Source organism: Phascolarctos cinereus, unplaced genomic scaffold, assembly GCF_003287225.1.
Source record: "Phascolarctos cinereus isolate Bilbo 61053 unplaced genomic scaffold, phaCin_HiC Scaffold_2;HRSCAF=192, whole genome shotgun sequence".
NCBI classification, from domain to species: domain Eukaryota; kingdom Metazoa; phylum Chordata; class Mammalia; order Diprotodontia; family Phascolarctidae; genus Phascolarctos; species Phascolarctos cinereus.
Genome location: NW_027555625.1, coordinates 246590166 through 246612705, shown reverse-complemented (window position 1 = coordinate 246612705; position 22540 = coordinate 246590166). Strand labels below are relative to the sequence as shown.

At 38.0% G+C, this 22540-nt stretch overlaps 1 protein-coding gene across 1 annotated transcript in view; it reads right to left on the bottom strand.

Moving 5' to 3' along the window:
* The window catches only part of CDH4 (cadherin 4), a 448736-nt gene that overhangs the window by 383390 nt on the left and 42806 nt on the right, over nucleotides 1-22540 (bottom strand). The window lies entirely within an intron of this gene.

The window sequence follows — 22540 nt, the reverse complement described above, 5'->3', positions numbered from 1 at the left end:
ATGGCATAGGAAAATAATTTCCTAGTCAAAAAAGCCATGACCCCACATCAGCAGCACTGAAAAGAGGTAGCAATGTTTTCTTTTAGTTTGAGTTTGAATTTGCTTTAGAGAGCTAAAAACTGCCTCTATGAAGAATTCTGAGTGAATAAATATGCAGAATTTATGTGTGTGTATGTGACTTAAGACAATAATTTGGAAATCTGCTCATCTTAAAATTCCCCTTAAGCATAAGTTTCTCTACTAAGCCAAATGTTTTCAGCAGTGTTGTTACTCAAACCAAATTGGATAGCTTTCCCACCAAATTCTTGGGAAATCTTTTCATCATGGACAAAAATTATCACATTAGTCTTCAGTTGGGATTTTTAAGTGCTGAAATAATTTAAAGGATTCTAGTTAATGATACAGTTTCTTGTGATAGTCAATTCTCACATCCTTCAAATACCTTTAATATTTTATAAGAACATGAGAAATGTCAGAAAGGGTCAGTTTTATGATTCCTGCAGCCCAGTGTTCTGTCTCTGATAGCAAACTAAAGGATTGTTTGTAGGATAGTAATGACCACTAACCTTCAAGTTCCTAACATTCCCAATATCTTTCAATAATCTGTTATGGACTCCAGATTATCTATGAATTTATTTAACTTATTTTAATTCTCTGTCTTTCACATATATATCACCTACCTTGGTCTTTGTATGTATGCTTTTAATACACACACATATATTACCTCCAAAGGGCTCTTACCTAGAAGGGGAATGTTGTTATAACAACAGCTGACATATAGTGCTAGAAAGTTTTACAAAGCACTTTGAATATATGATCTCATGGAATATTTCACAATGACCCTTTGAAGTAGGTCACTATAGGTATTGTTGTCCCTATTTGTATATGGAACTGAAGTTCATATAGGTTAAATGACTGGCGCATGGACACACCACTACCAAGTATCAGAATCCAAGTCCAATGCTTTTCTTCACGATGCTTATCACTAGGGGTATTCCTCCACTGATTTACATCACAGTCCATTCATAAGATGATCTTCATAAGTTGATCTGGTCAAAGACATTAATGAAGTGTTAACTGCTCAAGAAGTAAGTTCTGTGAGGGTGGAGCCCTTATTGTTTTTGTCTTTGTGTACTCAGTGCCTAGCACTGGGTCCAACATAAAATTGGTACTTTATGAATGCTTTGTTGAACTAAATTAAACTTTCTGGTAATGAGTCTTCCTAAACTTAGGTAGGCTAGTCTTTGAATTATTGATATATAGTTTTCTTTTTTCCCTCAGACTTGTAATGGAAGCTTTTCTAGCTTGAAGGGATGTGTAAAAGCTTGTGCTTTATCGGCATATATTTCAGGAACTCAGGAACACCTCTTTGCCATGATGAAGCATCAGATAACTATAAGGAATAATGGATAAATGTAATAGTTCAATGGATTTATGATCTCATCAGTTTGGGTACTATCATCATCATCATCATTATCATCAACTACTACTCTTCTGTCTTTAGCATGGATTTCTTCATTTATATGATCAAATCCAGAATAGAGAGATATGGATGGAAGATAAGCTTGAAATGAAACAGATTTGATGGGATTTCTTTGTTGAGCTATTGTTATAAGCAGCAATCTGGAATCCCTCTATTTGGACTTAACCAACACAACACTTAATAGATAAGGCAAAAGTATTAGAAGATAAAGTTCTAAGGATGGGCTGGACTCAGCCATAGAAATTATTAATAATATTGGAGTACTCCAAGTCCATTAAAGGCCAATAATATCTCTACCTTTGGGATCTTTTAGTAAAGATAATTTTGTTGGAGGGAGGTATTTAATGACAGCTATCAAGCACATGACTAAAAATGAAAATGGCCACTGTTGGAGAGGCTGTGGGAGGACAAGAATAGTAATGTACCTTTGATAGAGCTATGGATTAGTCCAACATCTCTGGAAGGCAATTTGGAAACATACACAAAAAAAGTTATTATATTGTACATATTCTCTGACCAAGCAGTACTTCTACTAAAGATGTCAAAGACAAGGTTCAAGAACCTATATGCATAAAAGTATTTACAGCAGCACTTTTTGTTGCAGCAAAGAACTAGAAACAAAGTGGGTGCCCATTAATTTTGGAATGGCTAAATACATTGTGGTTTAAAAATATTATAGAATATCATAGAAATTTAAGAAAGGATGAATTTAATAAATTTGGAGAAACATGGGAAGACTTAAATGACCTGATACAAAAGGAAAAGGGCAGAAAAAGCAGCACAATCTACATGATGAACACTATAATTTAAAAGAAAAAAACTATAAAAGCCTATAGAACTTTGATCAAGGTGTTGGCTAATTATGTCTTCAGAAGATTGATGTAAACTGATAACACTCACCTCTTGGCAGAGAGAGGTGATAGATCAGATTTGGTAAATAAGACATTCATTTACAGATACCTCTGATGCATTGAACAGTTTTGATTCTTTACACTTATTTGTTAAAAGGACGAGTTTCTATTTGGGGGAGTTGTGAGTTAGTGGGCAATGACAGAGATGCAAATCAAAGAAGAGTATCAATTAAACACATAGAAGAAAACAAAAAGAGTTCAGGAGACACAAATTGTAATTTTTAGTAGTGTTTGATTTACTACATATTTCTGAAATTATTCAACAAGTTCACAACTTCATATATAACCCTCTCTTTTATTCTTTGTATAACAAAATGTGCATTTTGTTGATAATTAAATGCATAAGAAAAAAAGAATGAAAACAGCTTAGCAAAGTAATTTCTATTAGCTGAAAATACGATCTTTAATAGGAACCTAAAGATATATTATAGAAGAATTCCTGAAAAAAGACAGGGATGGATTACTACGTGCTACCTTTTTTTTTTTTAAGGCCTAGAGAGGCTTCCAATGGGAGCCATCAGGGAATAATGAAAGAACCTGGGAGTCTTTCTTTGCCTACCAGGAAGAAGCAAAGAAAAAAATAACAAGAAAAGAGAACTCTCAGGATATTACCCTTAAGTTCTAACTAATACTTCTACTTTTCATTGGCCACATGCTCTTTTCTAGTCTTGTTCTGTTTTTCTATGCTGTAGGCTGCTTAGCTTTTCTGTCTTCATAACTGTCACTAATAAAACACCATCTGAATTCCAAACTTTATGGATCAGGCCTAAAGGTCAGTTGAGGTGTCCCTTTCTATAAGACAAGTCAATTCTGAATCAATGAGGTCTTGCCCTGTTAATATCACAGACCACCTCCTCAATCCAGTCAATATGACTCATTGGAATCCATCCATTGTTTTGGCTGGAGCAAAGGTGAGTTATTATGTCTTCTCTCACTGAAACTGAAATTGAGTAACTGGATAGTAGTTGATAATCAAGACTGTTGCCAAAGCAGGCATATTCTTAACAACATACAGAAGATGACCATCCTAGAACTGACAGGATTTTAAGGACACTTGGTAACTTATTTTCAAGATATCTTTAAGAAAAATTTTAAAGGAAATATAAAAGATCACAAAAAGTACCATTTACCAAAAAAAAAATTGACCCAAATGACACCAAGGATTATTGCCTCGTATACCTATTCTCTCACGTCAATAAAAGTTTTATGATACTGCCCCATAAACATATTTGATTAAAATACCTTTGATTAAAAAAAAGTATCATATAGGAACTGGCAGTATCTTGTTGGAGATTTTCTACAGTAGGTCAGATCTCCACAGTCACACCTCATTGACAGATGTACAGCACATAAGAACCTGCCTTATCTATTGCTGGTTGATTACAAAGGATCAATTAACTTGGTAAATCTTAAAGCAGCCTTAAAGACACTTGTTAAATAAGGTCTCCCCTTATTCATATTACTAACAAAATAAACCACAGAACTTCATAGTAAAAAAAAAAAGGCCTCAGTGTCTATCTGGTATAATCCATGCCTGGTGATTATCTCTGCTAAAACATATCAAATAAGGAGTTCTCTAGCCTTCACACAGAGGCACCTTGTAAGAGGAAATCCACTCCTTCCCAAGGCATCCCATTCTACTTTGGAGTGGCTCAAATTGTTAGGCAATTTTTCCTTCTATCAAGCTTAAAACGGCCTCTCTGCAACTTCCATCCACTTCTTGTTCTGTCTTCTGTAATCACAAATAACAACATATCTAATCCCTTTAACACATGACAACTCTTCAAATACTTGAATTTTGTTCTCCCCCCAACCTTCTGTTCTCTAGGCTAAGTATCCTTAGTTCTTCCAATTGATCAGCACGTGGCATTATCTCCATGACAGAAGCAATGACAGAGATGACACTGTGTTTATGAATCTGTGGAGTATCAGCATAAAGCATAAAACCGGAGACTACACATCATAAAAAGTGTTCATCAGCATCTTAGAGCAACAGTGTCAGGCTTAAATAGAAATGGAGGCAATTAATCCATATGTAAGGATCCCTGTAGGCTGCATATTGACTTAGTTTTAAAATGTAATATTACCTATGATTTATTGTATTTTATTTATTTTGTTAAATATTTCCCAATTATATTTTAATCTGGTTAGGGACTCATTCAGGAGCATTGTGGGTCACATGCAGCCCACAAGCCACATGTTTGACACCTTGTTTTAAGAGGATGTCTGACAGTAGTCAATGACTATAGCAATCTATTATTTGATAAACCCAAAGACCCCAGCTTCTGGGATAAGAACCCACTTTTTGAAAAAAACTGCTGAGAAAACTGGAAAAGAGTATGGCAAAAACTAGGCATTGATCCAAATCTCACACCATATACCAAAATAAAGTCAAAATGGGTTCAATATTTAGATATAAAGGTTGATACTATAAGCAAACTGGGAGAGCAAGGAATAGTTTACCTATCAGATCTATGGAGAAAAGAAGAATTCATGACCAAATAGGAGATAGAGAACATTACAAAAAGCAAAATGGATAATTTTGATTACATTAAATTGAAAAGTTTTTGCACAAACAAAGCCAATGCAACTAAGATTAGAAGGAAGGTAGAAAATTGGGAAAGAATTTTTACAACCAATCTCTCTGATAAGGGCCTCATTTCTAAAATATATAGAAAATTAGGCCAAATTTATAAGAATGCAAGTCATTCCCCAATTGATAAATGGTCAAAGGACAGGAACAGGTAGTTCTCAGATGAAGAAATTAAAGCCATTTATAGTCATATGAAAAAATGTTCTAAATCACTATTGATTAGAGAAATACAAATCAAAACAGCTCTGAGGTACCACATCACACCTATCAGATTGGCCAAGATGACAAAACCAGAAAATGATAAATGTTGGAGAAGATGTGGGAAAATTGGAACACTAATGCATTGTTGGTGGAGTTGTGAAATGATCCAACCATTTTGGAGAGCAATTTGGAAGTATGCCCAAAGGGCTATAAAAATGTGCATACCCCTTTGACCCAGCAATAGCACTTCTAGGGCTATATCCCAAAGAGATCATACAAATGGGAAAAGGACCCACATGTACAAAAATATTCATAGCAGCTCTTTTTGTGATGGCAAAGAATTTGAAATTGAGAGGATGCCCATCAGTTGGGGAATAGCTGAGCAAGTTGTGGTATATGAATATAATGGAATACTATTGTGCTATAAGAAATGATGAACAGGCTGACTTCTGAACAACCTGGGAAGACTTATATGGTCTGATGCTGAGTGAAGTGAGCAGAACCAAGAGGACTTTGTACACAATAGCAGCCACGTCAATGAGATATACTGTCATTTAAAAGAGATAGACCCATCCAGCTACATGGAAAAAAGAAAGCAGATTGAAAATGTATGCTACCCAATTATGGAATATAATTGAATATGCAACCTATTGAGTTAGTGCATCATTTATTTAGAAGCAAAAGATAGACAAAAAGGCAAACTTTTGACTAAATTTGACAAAAGGGGAAAATTTTTGCTAGATCACATAGCACTTTCAATGATGCCAACAAAGGTGCTTGCCGCTGCAAAATATGATCTTTTTTATCACTAATATGAATACTATTTCTCTTACTACTCAAAACTCAAATGGATCTGTGATGACATCAGTGTGGATATTTTCTTCAATGATGGAGTTTGCAACCATTCCCTTTTACCTGCCCTGTGCTCCTTTTGCTCACATCCCTTATAAATCAACTATAGGGCATCCACCTAATATGCCAGGGGACTCTTTCTTAAGTTCTTCTGACATCATGGAATGTTCCATTGTTTTTACCTACTCTCACTATTGGTCTAGGTGAACTTCTTTTTTTGATGATGAGCTTTACATCATTTTTCTTCATAATTCACACATGCCATTGTTCTTTGGGTAATTCTCATGTTCTGGGTGATGTTATATGCTTGCAAACCATGGAACATCAGGAGAATAAAAAAAAAGTTGACCCAAAAAGTAATGGAAAGTTGTATAGTGGGTGCATGTCAGTTGATGCACATTATCAACAATGACATGTGCACTGGAAGAGGCATAAGGAACATTATGAACACCATATGACCAGGAAAGAAAGTGAGCCAGTCATGTAGCAAGAATGAGAACTAACCTAGATGTTGTACTATTATCTGTAATATGTTTAAAAAAAACTAAGAGGGAAGCTTTTGGTGTATTGGGTACAAACCTTATGGAAGAATTAGAGAAGAAGTGGACAAGAATTTCACAAGATAAGAAGAAATAGATGAGTTATCTCCACCAGTGGAGATGATGGGCCTAAATTGACATACAGATTCACTCAAGTATTACAGAACCAATAGCAAAAGTTTGCAAAGTTGCAAAAAGGACAACTTGGATCAGATGTCAGGAAAAGCTTTCTGACAACTAGAGCTTTTTAATCATAGAATGAACTACCTCTAGAGATGGGGTCTTCTCCATCTGGAGGTCTTCAAGAAGAGGCTGGGTGACTACTTGTCGGGTATATTAAAGTAGGTTTTCCTTTCACGAGTGGATGGGACTGGATGGCAGTGAGGGTCCATTCCAACTCTGAAATTCTATAATTCTGCTATGGTCACAGAGTTCTGTTATCCCATTTCTTTAGTCACATGAGTAGTGGTTACCAAAAGGGGTGTCCCTGGTTTCAGGGCAAGCAATCTTATCATAGTTCAAGATTGGCAGTCCTAGTTCTTTCAAAGCAGCATATGGTGAAATTAATATTAATCATGCATATACAAGTCAGGGAAGGACTTTAAACTGAAATATTCTAATAATTTTTTCATTCTACCTCATTTTGTATATGTAGGTGACTCCTACATGTAACAGAGGGAGGAAATCCTGTGTATGTCCTACTTGTGGCCCAGGAAAGAGAGAGAAACCAGGCCTCCAAAAAGCAGGTTAGAGGTTGAGCTGTCCTCCCATCACAATGGCTGCTGCTCTTCCCTGAGGTTCTGCCCTCTTTACACTCCACTCAGATGCTCAGCTGCCTTTTTTTCTTTTCTTCTTCCAGGAACAGGCAATGAGTGTCTCTCTGCTTCCTCTTGCTTTTATCACCCACATTTTGGAAAAATAAAATTAGCTTCTTGGCTTAAATATGTGTTACAGCTCATGAAGCCCCAAAGTCCAAGTCAAACAAATAATTCAATTGCAAAGCAGCCTGACAGGCCCATAAAACTAAGTGCAGATGCAAATGCATCTTTAAACCGTTTAATGTTTTGATTAAAACAATGGAGATCTGAAAGAGTAAGAGGCCCCTTCTTTTTATAGGCAGTTAATGCAGTGAGGGCCCTGAGTGTTCTGCTCTAGTTAAGCCTTGGTCAGGCTTCCCATTATCTGCTTATGGTTTCAGCCATAAACAAAGCAAAATAAAAACAAAGCCCATCTCCGCTACAAGTTGAAACCTGTCTGATAAGGTTTCTTTCCAGGGCATCATTTTTAAAGTTTCTTTGAAGAAGAGTGTCTAATTGCTGAAATATCACCAGGGATACAGAAACCAAAGAATCATTTTTAGTTTTCTTCTGTATCTTTGGAATGGACTGATTTCCTAAACATGATTTCTTTCCCCCTGGATGTTATTCTGTTTTGATTGGATTCTCTTTTCAAACTTTCAAAATAAAATGCTTGTCAGCCTTAACTGCATATGTCTTTGCTTTGTGAGTTTAAGTTGGGGTCTTGAAGTTGAAAGCTCTATGGGGTTAGACACATTTTTCCCATTTCCCCATTACTCTGAAGAAATGCATTTTCAACACAAAGTATATGCTTACTGAAAGAAATTAAGGGGAAATAACAAATGTTATAAAAAAATAGGATCAGTCCTCCCCCAGGAATACTGTCACCAAAAGCAAACTGCAAAGCTTGGGGATGTTTCAGTCTCATTGCAGGGAGTGCCAGACAGCCCTGACATTTGTCTTCTCTATCATCTACCAAGATGCTCCCAGACTTCAATTCATGGACAACAGGGAGGCTAAAGGCCCTGGCCAACTTGAGCTCCTTCCACCTTGGAAAGATATTGAGGGCCCCAGACCAGACTGAGAATTAATCCCAAAGCAGTAGCTTTTAGTGATACCACCTGAGCACAGAAAGATACCAATTAGAAGAGAGTGGCAGCAATAGGACTGAGGGCCAGAGGTGTGTTTCAGAAGCATTCTCACTACTGGGATCATCACCTTCTGAGGTCACTCAGTTCAATTGAGCCTTCTTCCTTAGTTGGGAGGTTTCTATGGAAAGTCATGAGCAGAGGGCTGTGGACTAGTGGGTTTTTTGGTTGCTGCAAAATGTTTTTAAAAAAGGGAAAAAAAACTAATTGAGAATCTCCCAGTGTGTTGGGTAAAAATTTTATGGAAGGATTATAGATGTGGACAAGAATTACACAGCATAAGAAGGAATGGATGGGTTATCTCCACCAGTGGAGATAATGGGCCTAAACAGATGAGACATGGATCTCATAAAACGATTGCTATTGTAGCAGGGCAGGACATGTTTGTGTTTGGGTGGGAATTGGGGTTAAAACCTTATGTAGTATCTACACAAACAACAGGCAATGAAGATTAGAGGCAATTAGACGTGTTGTATTAGTAATGTGGAGAAAGGTCACTCTTAATGCTTTTCTGTTTTGAGACTGACAAGCAATATTCCTCATTTCCTCGTCAGTATCATCTGTATGCTTCTTTTCCTCACTCCCCATTCGCTTAATATCTGTCTTAGCAGCAGCAAAAGAAAGTCAATGTAGTACAGTGGCTAGGGCATTGAGACAGAAGGTCTGAGTAGTGGGGTTTCTGTTGACACAGAAGCAATCCTTTTATTCTATCTGTAGCTCCATGGATGTCATTTGTCTTGAATATCATGGCAAGTGGTGAAAGGAGGAAGAACTGGAATGGCAAGGCTGAATGACTTCATCTGCCATGATCATTGGCTAAATGCTCTCTTTTATCATTCCACTTTAGTTTTGTGACCCTGGGCACATCACTAAACCTCTTTGTGTCTTAGTTTCCTCACCTATAAAATGTCTCTACCCACTCTAAAACTATGATCCTAAGATCCTAAACATAATTAGAAAGGCAAATCTTTATTTTTTTAAGTAGTAAAACCACATTTTATCCCCAACACATGACGGGTATAAATACACTGAAATATATCACTAATAGTAACTTACATGAAAGGAGTGGTGTTATATAAAAGGCACCACGAAGAAGAGGGATGTGACTCCACTATGAGGAGCTATAAGAAAGGTAGAGAAGAGGAGAGAGGTTCTGGGATCTGCATGGTGAGGGAAGAGAGATCCATATTGAGGAGAACAAGAATCCTCAAAGTAGTGAGGTTTAAAAAAATCAATAACTAACTACCCAGATCTTGCTTGTCATTATCTAGGTATTTCGTAACTCTCTTAAAGGCTCTTTCATTCTCCATTTCTTTTGCTCGTTATGACACAGAATATTAGAATTTGTGTAGTAATGGTTTATTGTGGCAAAAGCCCATTCTTGACTGATGGGGAAAATCCCTTTAAAATACACCTGTAATATATCTGTGTGCATGGGTGTGTGTTTGTCCTAACATAATCCCTGGCACAGAGTACATGTGATGTTTTATCTTTTTTGATCTGAAATCTCCTTTCCCCCCAACACCATAACCAGTTGAACTTAAGCAGGATCTACCTGGTATGGCAGCTCAGGAATTTTGGAATGATAAAAGAGATCATTTAGCCAATGATCATGGCAGATGAAATCATTCAGCCTTGCCATTCCAGTTCTTCCTCCTTTCACCACTTGCCATGATATTCAAGACAAATGATATCCATGGAGCTACAGATAGAATAAAAGGATTGCTTCTGTGTCAACACATGAAAACCCCACCAACAGCTTTTAAAGGACCCTGTACTAGGCCTCAGTAATGAACTTTCACTCTGTACTTCCTCTCCAAGAGCTCAGATGGGCGAGAATGCCAATCTCTGAACTTCCTCTTCAATTGTGATCTTTAAGTCCTGCTACTAGAATATCGTGTGACCAAACCAGAGAAGGGTATGAGACTCTCTAGTTTGTGAATCTAGATGGATGGATAACTGATACTTAACAGCCGTATTCTTAGCAATGACTTTACCTTTAATGGACTTTCACTCCATCAATGGCTATAGTTATAATTTTATTCCTTCTGTAGGTAACATATAAGTCATATGTGGTCAACTCAGGTAAAATAATTGAAATAATAATAGTCAACTATTAATTTTTAGATGCTGGTTATCTAGTTAGTAGATTATCTAGGCTTCTTGCTAATCTTCCTTCTCCCTCCTCTTGTCCACTCATGATGCTGTGGTAAAAAAGTTATTGAGTTGAGTTGGGGACATGAGATTAAATTCACACTGTGTCACAACATGACACTTTACATTGAGCATGTCACCTTCGCTCCTGGGCCTCAGTTTCCTCATTGGTTTTTTTTAAAGGGTTTGATTGATAAGCTCTGACATTTCTATTCACTAAGTTCTACGGTCTTTCTAAGCTCTGACATTTTATCCTGTCTGTTCTAGGGTCTTTTTCAAAAGGCAGCTAGGTGACATAGTAGATTATAATAACTAGCATTCATAAAGTACCTATTATATGCCAGCCACTGTACTAAGACCTTTACAAACATTATATCATTTGATTCTCACAACAACCCTGGGAGAAGGTCCTATTATTATCCCCGTTTTACAGATGAGAAAACTGAGGCAGGCAAAAGTCAAATGACTTGCCCAAGGTCACATAGTAGTGAGTGCCTGAGGATAGATTTGAACTCAAAAGTCTTTCTGACTCTAGGACCAGTGCAGATAAAGAAGCAAAATAATTTTTCTTTCTTTCTTTCTTTCTTTCTTTCTTTCTTTCTTTCTTTCTTTCTTTCTTTCTTTCTTTCTTTCTTTCTCTCTTTCTCTCTTTCTCTCTTTCTCTCTTTCTTTCTTTCTTCCCCTCTCTCTTTCCTTCTTTTCTTGTCCCTGGTACAGAGTAAGTGCTTTATAAAAATTAGTTGAATTGAAACAATCATCTAAACTGAGAATGGTAAATTCAATCAACAAACATTAACAGCTTACTAGATGCCAGGCACTATGCTCAGCGTTAGATATATAAAGAAAGGGCAAAACAGTCCCTACAAACAAGAAGCTGACATTTTAATAAAGGAAAAAAATATGTAAGTAGGTATATACAGGGGCAGTTAGGTGGCACTATGGATAAAGTTCTTGGCTTGAAGTCAGGAAGACTCATCATCCTGAGTTCAAATCTGGCCTCACATACTTACTAGCTATGTGACTCTGGACAAGGCATTTAACCCTGTTTGCCCCAGTTTCCTCATCTGTCAAATGAGCTAGAGAAGGAAATGGCAAACCACTCCAGTATCTACCAAGAAAACCCCAAATGGGGTCATGGAGAGTTGTACATGACTGAAAAGGACTTAACAATAACAGGAACGTACAAGATACATACATTGTATTTCAATTCTCCATGCCCTTTCTTCTTTTCTGCCTTTCAGTATCTCAGATTACTGACAAGTGGCTACTTAGGGTAAAGGTGCTATGACTCCACTTTACTCTAATCATTTTTTATTCTGTTCATTTACCTAGAAAGCACTGATTGGGTTTCTTCTGTGTGCACAACTTAGTACTTGACACCTGGGTGGGGCAAGGAAAGAGGATAAGTGAATTATAGAACTGACACATTTCCCCTCTGTTCATAGGTCTCTGTTAGAATCTTCCTAAGCTTAAAAAGAATAAATAACAAAAACAAAAACAACACCAACACTTATCTAAGGTTTTCAAGATGCTTTTCATACTTTATATCTTTTGAACACTGTGAGAAAGGTATTATTGCCCCTGTTTTGCAGATGAAAAAACAGGCTCAGAGTGGTTGTGATTTGCCCATGATCATGTAACTAAAAGAGTGTCAGAAGCCAGATGCGACTCCATGTCTTCCTGATTCCAAGTCAAATAGTTTAACCACTCTGTCACATTGTTTCTCGGATTACTGTTAATTAGAATGAAAATCGGTCCAACACACAACACGCATTTCCATCCCCTACCGAAAACAAAAACAAAAAAAACTTCTAAGATTTTTCAGGAGTTAGTTGTGAGTAAAAGAAAAAAAAAACTACAATAAAGTAAATTGATCCAAAAGGTAGCTTACCCAAACACAACAAAGTCAGCCCCCAAATCTAATTAACAGGGAGCCAGCTGGATGAAATAAGCTAACGAGTTACTTGGAGTCCAATTTAGTCACTGAGTTCCTTCCTTCCAAGCCTGGACTTTGAAGCACAATCGAATATTATTTTGCACTCTGCAATTACGGCAGACAGGGAGACTGTGTAGCTGCCGCAAGATTTGTGTTAGTAGAGAAGCATTAGTGCTCCTGGGAATCAAACTGAGATTCACCCATTTGTGGCAGGTGTTTTAAGTACTCAGCCTAACAATCCACCTACGCATGGCACTCCAGCAATTCAACGACTAAATTAAGTCTCTGAATATTAAATTAATGATGGAAATCTAAAATATTAATATATTCTAATTGAATATTCTCCGATAAATTATCCAAGCATTCTCAGCAATTTGATTTTTACTTTCATTTCTTAAGGAACTTTCAGCTGCATAAATATAGCTATTAAAGCAATTCAAAGAGATGGAACATTTTCTGCTCAGACGAGAGATAACTCTATAAACACAAAGAGTCTAAAATTTCTTTCATGTGATTGATTAAATCATAGAACCCAAGACAGCTGAGTCATTAAACGACTGCTTTCTTCCAGTTCTTTTGGCTTTAGCAAGGACAATATAAATTCCCTTTAGGTCTGAATACAAAAAAAAACCCCCAAACCAAACACAGCACTATATATATATATATATATATATATATATATATACATATATATGTATATATATATACATATATATGTATATATATATGTATATATATATGTATATATATATACATATATATGTATATATATATGATTATAGTAAGCCTTGAATGCTGCTGTAGGAACATTTCAAATACAGCATTTTGGGTGCTGTGGCTGCATTTTTAAAAATCCATTTTCTGGGTAGGCAAGTATGCAACTGGACATATGATAACTATTTGTATATTTCTATCTGTATATGAAATGCGGAGGGTGTATTCAAAACTATGGCTGCATATCTATTAACTGGGATTTGGGATGGCAGATAATTGCTGTATTCTATGAAAATGACAAGTAAGTTGGAAGGACATGCTGTCTTATATGCAGGTAGTGTTATTTGTTCTTCATTCTAGAAGAGGACCATGACATCTGGAAGGTTTAGCCATGACTTGCAAGTGAATTGGATTTAAGTGAGGAAGGGCTGTGCAAAGTCACGGGCCTCACTCTCTCCTCTGGAGCCATTTGGGTCCAGTGACAACATAAAGATCAGGACAACTGGAGATGGCCCCAGGATGCAGTGGGACACCTTGGACTTTTTAAGTTAAGGTCTTTCCCAGGTCTCAGTTAGAAAGACAAAGGAAGGTAATGATTTCCATGGAGATGTTATCTAGACCAGGGTTTCTTAACTTGGGGTCAAGGAACTTGTTATTTTTTTTCCTTTAAATATATATATCTATACAGATATAGATATAGATAGATAAGCAGACATAGATATACACACATATGTATATATATACATAACTGTGTTTCAATATAATTGGTTTCCTTTTTAATCCTTTGTATTTAAGCATTTAAAAACATTCTTCTGAGAACAGAAGGGATCCATAGCCTTCACCAGACTGCCAAAGGAGTCCATGATCTATAAGATGAAGACCTCAAAGGGTGATTGCTCTTTACGTCTAGGTTTGAATGGATTGAATGAATTCCATTTTCCGTTCATTCTTGGAGTGAGGCTGGGGTGGGGCTCTATTTTAGTAACTGTGAACGCACTAAACTGTTTGTGAAAGGCAGAATTAACACCCCCCCACAACTTTCCTTAAAGCTCAAACAAATTCACCCTGCCTCCAACCTCTTCCTCCTGTATTAGTTTCTTCCCTGAGGCTTTCACTCTCCCTCACTGCAGAGCTCTCCAGGGAAAGAAATCCTCTTATTTTTTCATTTCACCCACATGCTTTTATGACTTTGAAGAACTAGACTCTGTCACAAAGACTCAGAATAAGGATGGATTTAGAGAGTGAACAGTTTCCCCCTCTAGTAAGGTGACAATCCGGTTACTTTTACCATGTTTATAAGAATGGAATATACTTTGGGAGGGGTTCAAATGGGTATCCTCATTTTATTCAAGGGAAATATGCAGATGAATAAACCTCAGATTAGACTATTCTGTATGCAGTTAGGTAACTGCACCTGTCAGATAGGTGTTTCATCAACTAACCTTCTGATTCTTGCATACAAACTACTTTCACACAACTGAAAAGCTGCAGGATAGAACAGATGTGCTTAAAATAATGGTGCATGTGAAACTGAAGGCCCTCCTCCATTGTCAAATTCGATTCGACATAATCAATAAATATGTATGTACTTATGATCAATGGAGGTATGATGCTTATGCTCCTAGAGAAGAAATCAGCAGTATGGGGAAGTCTAACACCAGTACACTGAACTAGATTAAAATGTAATTGGGAAGTGTTAAGCAAAACAAACAAAACTACAGTAGAACATATATAATGTTAATATTTAGTTTTTTGGGAGGCACCTAGGTGGCTCAGGCCTGGAGTCAGAAAGACCTGAGTTCAAATGTGACCTCAGATGCTTACTAGCTGTGTGACCCTGGGCAAGTCACTTACCCCTGTTTGCTTCAGCTTCCTCATTTGTAAAATGTGCTGGATAAGGAAACAGCAAACCACTCCAGTATCTTTGCCAAGAAAACCCCATGGATGATATGGTTCACAGAGTCGCGAAGAAGTCAATATGCAGCAAGCAAGCATTCTTATACACAGCTTAGTGGTCCTGGTTCTATTTGTGTTTGGTACCACCAGCATAGTGAAAAAAATAACAGATTTGGAGTAAAAGACAAAGATTCAAAACGATCACTTATTACCTTTAGCACCTTGGACAAGGCTTACCACCTCTCTAGGCCTTGTTATCCTCACTGTAAGAAGAGAGAGTTGGATGAAATGACATCTAAGGTCCCTTTCAACTTTAAATCTATGATCCAAAGATGATAGTAATTACAAAGAGTCTCCTCAGCCTACTTCAATACTTCACAGAATTCAGATTTCCTCTGTAGGGGCATTCACTCTTCTGATGAAGATGGCAACTTCTTCAACATTTAGTGGACTAATGAGTCGCTGTGCGCCCAAAAGAATTCATCACTTAGTGGCCAGGCTAATGGTAATGAGCTCCTAAAAGCTCAGGTAGTCTTTTCAAGCTGAAACAGCTATTAATATCACTGACATTAATTTAATGAATTACTGATCTTAATATTAATTTTGGCTAATTAAGTAGGTCATATTTCAATGCTATTTTTACTTGTGCTATTTATCTATGAGGGCAGCTAGGTGGCACAGTGGATAGAGCATAGGGCCTGAAGTCAGGAAAATCTGAGTTCAAATCCAGCCTCATGTACTTATTAGGTATGTGACCCTGGGCAAGTCACTTAACCCTGGTTGCCTCAGTTTCCTCATCTGTAAAATGAGCTGGAGAAGGAAATGGCGAACACAACTGAAATGACTGAATTTTGTTCTCACCTAGACCATCACTGTGGGACGTTCTTGATATGGAAACTCTCTAGTTCTTCAGTGATGATTCATTTACAACTTAGAATCTTAGAGAGTTGTCTGGTGGTATTGAATGTCATAGCAAAGTATGTGTCAGGGGCACACCTTGAACCCAGATTTTTCCCGTCTCCAAGGCCAGACCTTTATTCACTATATCACCACTACGTCATGCTGCTTCCCACTCATCTCTCTCCCTCTTCCTTTCCTTATTCCTCCTTCCCTACCTCCTCTCTCTCTCTCTCTCTCTCTCTCTCTCTCTCTCTCTCTCTCTCTCTCTCACACACACACACACACACACACACACACACACACGCATACACACACAAACACACACACACACACACCCCTTTAGGAAGCTATGAGGTCATATAACTATAAGGAAAACACAAATGGATTGCTGGAGGGAGTATGTCCCCTCCAAATGTGAAGAATAAATCCCAAATATCACCAAATTCCCTTACTAGTCAATCCTGGATCTATCAATTTACTTTAATCTCCTCTAAAACTATTTTATTTCTTTTCATCTGAGTAATCTCTAAATTCTAAATTTTTATTATACACTGAAAAGAGAAGCATTTCCAGGATTCAGTTTTCATTATTCACTTTTTTGGGGGGTGTGGGACAGGGTGTTGCATCTGTGGTGTTTCTGTCCTTCCACTGGCATTTCCAGTGAGGAAATTCCCTTTACCAATGCAGAATAGCAACTGTGAACTTAAGTCTTAGAGAGTTGCCTAGAGCACTGGAAGGGTGAGCCCAGGATTTCAAGGAGTGTCAGTCAATAAACATTTATTAAGTGCCTACTGTGTGCCAGCATTGCCCTAAGCTTGGGGATACAATAAGGGGCAAAAGACAGTTCTTACCCTTAAGGAGTTTACAATCCAATGGAGGAAAAAATATGCAAACAAATATATACAAAGCAAACTATATATAGGGTGAATAGAAAATAATTAACAGAGGGAAGGCACTGGAATTAAGAAAGGTTGGGGAAGTCTTCCTGTGGAAGATGGGATTATGGGAATAGGAGAAAACTTCAATCAACAAACAATCATTATTAAGAGCCTCCTCTGTGCCAGGCACTTCACTAATCTCTAGGGATATAAAAAGAGGCAAAAGACAGTCCCTGCCCTCTAGGAGCTCACAACTGAATGGGGGAGACAACAAACAGGCTATGCACAGGATAATAGGAAATAATTAAAAGAGAGAAGACACTGGAATTAAAAGGGGTTAGGGAAGGCTTCCTGTAGAAGGTGACATTTTGTTGTTGTTTAGTCACTGTAGTTGTATCCAACTTTTCATGATCCCTTTTTGGTGTTTTCTTGGCAGAGATACTGAAGTGGTTTGCCAATTCCTTCTCCAGCTCATTTTATAGATGAGAAAACGGTGGCAAACAAAGTTAAGTGACTTGCCCAGGATCACACAGCTAGTAAATGTCTGAGGCTGTATTTGAACTCCTGTCTTCCTGACTCTAGGCCCAGTACTCTATCCATGGTACCACCTAGATCCCCAGGTGGGATTTTAGTTGAGACTTAAAGAAGTCAGGGACATCAGTACTTACCAGAGGTGAGTTTTGAATCCAGATTATCCTAACTCAGAGGCTGGTACTTCCTCCTTTATGCCACACTGCTTTCCATTTCCTTACTATCTTACTTTTTTTAATTTTAAAAATGTCTTATTGACACCTTTTGTCTTTGTATCACAAGTCATTTCCTATCTACCCCTTCAAACTTAACCCTCTCTTGTGAGAAAGCAAAACAATTAAGTGGACATATGTGACAAGGAGACAACTTCTGACAATATATACATTATTCAGTCCTAGTTGTCCCCTACCCTTCTACTGTAAGAGAAGAAGCAAAATTTAATTTAGATACTGGTTTAATTTCAGAAGCACAAACACAAGGAAAGGCTTAAATATTTTGCTGTTACAATGGAATCTTTGATATAGTTAAAATTCTGTCAGTCACACTAAATGAAAACCACTTTCCAAAGCCTTAAACACTGTCTTATCTACAGGTTCAGAAAACATAATTCACTAGAATGGTCTTTGCTGTGTGTTAGGGTTAAGGACCAGTGCAGATAATTTGCTAAACTTGAAATGGTCCTCTCCTCTTACCATTGTCTCAAGTTTCCTTGGTGGGCCCACATAGATTTCCCACTCAGTTGCTTTCTCTTGGATGACCATCTTGTTAAATATAGTGTAGAAATAATTCTTGGGTTGGGAAGTAGGTTGGACCAGATGACATCTGAGCTCCCATTCCAGCTCAGTTTGGGTATTCTTGAATACCCAGTGAATGAACTGGGAATTCTCTGTGGCATTTCCAGGATTCAATTTTTCCTTATTTTCTTCCCATTTTCCATGCAGTTTAGATCCCAGTTTAATTTCAGAAGCACAAATGCAAAAAAAAAAAAGCCTAAACATTTTATGCCACTGTTCCGGCTGGCTGCTCAGAAACCAGTCTAAACTCAATGGTTATTTTCTGTTTTGGATGCCATCTTCATTGCAAATATGTTTTCCATTCCCTATGCATGGCTGAGCAACTGTATATGAGCAGCCATGATGCTCCTTAGAAGGAAAAAGCCTGTAATTAACCAAGGTTTGGGGAAGAAGATTCTGCTCTCCTCCCCTCCATTTTTCATTTAACATATTTTATCAGAATGAAATGCTTTAACGAGCAGAGAATTGCAGCTGATCCCAGCTGAACTTTGTAGGGCTGTTTTCAGCTCCACATTCCCATTAAGATGCATTCACATTTGCTATGATTTAGACTTCATTCAGGAACAACCTTGCCCCAAATGCTGACAAGTAACTAATTAGCTTCCATGAAATGGAATGTCCCCCCCCCCTTTTTAACAATGAAAAGCAGGAATGGGAGAGCATAAGCCGGTTCCTTGTTGCTCTTCTGTTCCCCATACAGACTTGCTGTGCACCATACAACTTAAGAGTCCATAGAGATGTAAGCAGAAATGGAAAAAAAGAGACACAAAAGGAATGTATGGGTACACAGAAATATCCCTGTGTTTTGATGCAACTCTGAGTTTCATTTCAAAAATACAAATATTCTTCAATGGAAGCCATAATGGGTATGCCAACTCCCATTTACTAAAGACATATCCAAAAGCGCCCCTGGCTCAGAGACTAGTCTTCTGATGAAAGGAGAAAAGGAAAGATCAGGATGCCTGTACTATTATTGGTTTGAAAAGCTTTAGAAGCCCATCCACCAGAAATTCACTGGCAGAAATTTTCTCCATGACTCAGTTCAATGCTGTCCACGTTCATGTGCTGTGCCTACTCTAGTGCAATAACAGATGGGAGCCCAATCCACCACCCAACGTTCAGGAATGTTTGAAATCAGATCAAAACTGTTCACCTAGATCTATCAGGCAGCCAAGCCCCCTTGGGGCAGTGTGAAGATTAGGAGGATGGAAATAAGCACCCGGTTCTCATCTTTGAAAACCTTCATTCGTGTCCCTCCTCCTCTTCTCACAGCCCATTACAGAGCAAAATGTAACTGATAAACCCTCGGCTCATGCCGACATTCAGGCAGCCCTCACTATAGGGGCAATCGTGTGGGTCAGGGGACCCAAGGCTGCAGATGACAAATGGGCTCTGAACCAGAAAAACATCATAAAACATAAAAATACAAGAAGAACCAGCCACCACAGGGAAGTTTCATGCTTATGATAATAGTTTCTCAGCATTGTGCAGTGCTGTAACGGCCCGCTCTGATTCCTCCATCCACATGCCATTACTGACTTCTGGGAAAATACTTCACTCCTGAAACCCCCCTCCTCATCTGTGTTTTCTGTTTGGAAATGTCAACAACAGAGACAGCATAAAGAAATGAAGCTCAGCCATAAATGGACAGCTTCTAAAGTTCTTACTGTCACTTGCCAATAGTTCATAAGATCTGGGTTAAATTTTTTTTCTGCATCTGATTGGATAAATCACAAAATCGTGTAATGCTTCCCCAAACAGAAATTTAAGTGTTTGATGATCTCAAACTATGGAAAGATTTAGCAATGGCTAAATTTCAACAGAAAGTTGAATATGTTTCCAGTGTGGGAGCCTTAGACTACAATGCAAGGCTGAGATTCATCAATATTTTAATGTGAAGTAAGGCTAGGATTTCATTGTCCTGTTTTTTTTCCCACTCTCCCCCTGAGAGAGAAGAATGGGTCAGAAAACAACAACCTATATTTTTCTCCCTAGTCAGCTAGAAGCCAGCAATAGCTGAAGAATAAAATAATATTGAAGCATATGAACCTATGGCTTTGTAAAGTATAGGGTGGGGTTTTGTCCAAGGGTTTTCCTTCCCACTTTTCATCCATTAAGTTGACTCTCTCAGTGTTTGGCAGGGTGGTAAAATGGAGGAAAAGGAACTGCAGTCCTCCAACATCATCATCATCATCATCATCATCATCATCATCATCAGCATCATCATCATCATCATCACAGTAACATTCAAATAGTGCTTTAAGGTTTGCAACGAGTTTTACAAATATCTCATTTGTTATTATCCCCATCTTACAGATGAAGAAAATGAGGCAGACAGACATTAAGTGACTTGCCCAGGGTCTCACAGCTAGTGAGTGTCTGAGGTCACATTTGAACTCAGGTCTTCATGTTTCTAGATGCTGCACTCTACCTATTGTTTTTTCTAGCTGTCTCAGATAATGGCTAAGGTTGGTCAACCCAGCTGATTAGAACAGGGCTAATGGCTTTGATCCCTGCAGGCAGAGCCATAACTAGAGCTGAATAACTGGGTGCCAAAATTTAGAGAGTTTAGCTCACTGAGAGAGAGAGAGAGAGAGAGAGAGAGAGAGAGAGAGAGAGAGAGAGAGAGAGAGAGAGAGAGAGAGAGAGAGAGAGACACCTCTTACATAAGGCCTTTATTGATTCCCTCCACCATTACTTTGCTTATATTCGCTTGTATGTATACATGTTGTTTCTCCTGTGTTCTAACACAAGCTCCCAGAGGACTGGGACGTTACGCTTCTGTCTTTGTCTCCATAGTACCTAGCACACTGCCTGGGCACCTAGTAGATACTTAATAAATGTTTGTTGTTAATAATAGGACTTACTTTCAGCTGTAGAGAAACAAAGATTTGGCACCTAGAAAAGACAGTTAAAGTAGAAGCTACACACACACACACACACACACACACACACACACACACACACATACACACACACACACGGGCCCCTCTAACCCAGAGGCCTGGTTTGTAAACAAAAAATGCTTATGTGTGAGCTGCTTCTGTGCAGTCTATTATGATTCTAAAAGGGAAAAAGTTCCTTTCTACAATAGTATCCTTAACTATGGTCAGCTATGAAGCATCGGAACAGGGCAAGATGGTTGTAGATGGATCATAGATTTAAAAATTGAAGGGATCTATCATGTCATTTAGGCCAATTCTCACATTTCACACAAGAGAAAAGTGAGACCCAGGGAGATTAAGAGACTTTGAACAAAGTCATACAGATAGCAGCAAGGTGGTCCAATGGATAGAGCACTGGACTTGGAGTCAGGATGACCGAAGTTCAAATCTAGCCTCAGACACTAGTTGGCTGACTTTGTACTGGTTTGGGTGACTCATCACTTAACTACTGTTTGCCTCAGTTTTCTCAACTGTAAAATGAGGATAAGAGCACTTATCTTCCAAGGTTGTTGTGAGGATCAAATTAGATCATGTTTATATGATGTTTAGCCCAATTCTAGCACATAGGGGTCATGTAAATGCTAGTTATTATTATTGTTATTAGTAGTAGTAGTAGTAGTTTATATTAGCATTAGATGTCAAAGGCAGGATTTGAACCCAGGTTCTCTGACTCCTTGGTTATAGATAGATTGATAGATTCATTGGATGACTGATAAAGATTTACAGAACAATTACTAAGCACTTATATGTGAGGCAATGTACTAAGCACTAGGGGCACAAACACAAGCAAACAAGCAGTCCCTGTCCTCAAGGAGCTTACATTCTAATGGGGGAAGATAACCAACAATGGTGAAGGGGGCAGGGTAGAATTGCCCAGCAGCATGGTGTGGAGATGTCACTGAAACCTACTTCTAGGCAAGCTAAGGAAAATGTAAATATCATAGCTATTGTCTTTAAATATTGATAATTAAATATCATCCCAGGGACTGTCTAAAGTTATGGTTGGGAGATAAAGGGTGTGGCCAGAGAACATACGCAACATTGTCAGGAGCTAGCCAGGAGACAATTCAGAGTCCTCAAGGGTCAGTAGCATAACTTTTATACCGAAAGCACAGTTTGCTGCACTTAATTACTGAAACTTTTGACCTTGTTTAGCACTATATCAGTGGCAATCCTTTCTAGCTCAATTAATTTTAAGATTTTTGGGTAACACTGCAGAATAATTCTATTGGATATGAAGTTAGATATATAAATAATATCGTCTGGAA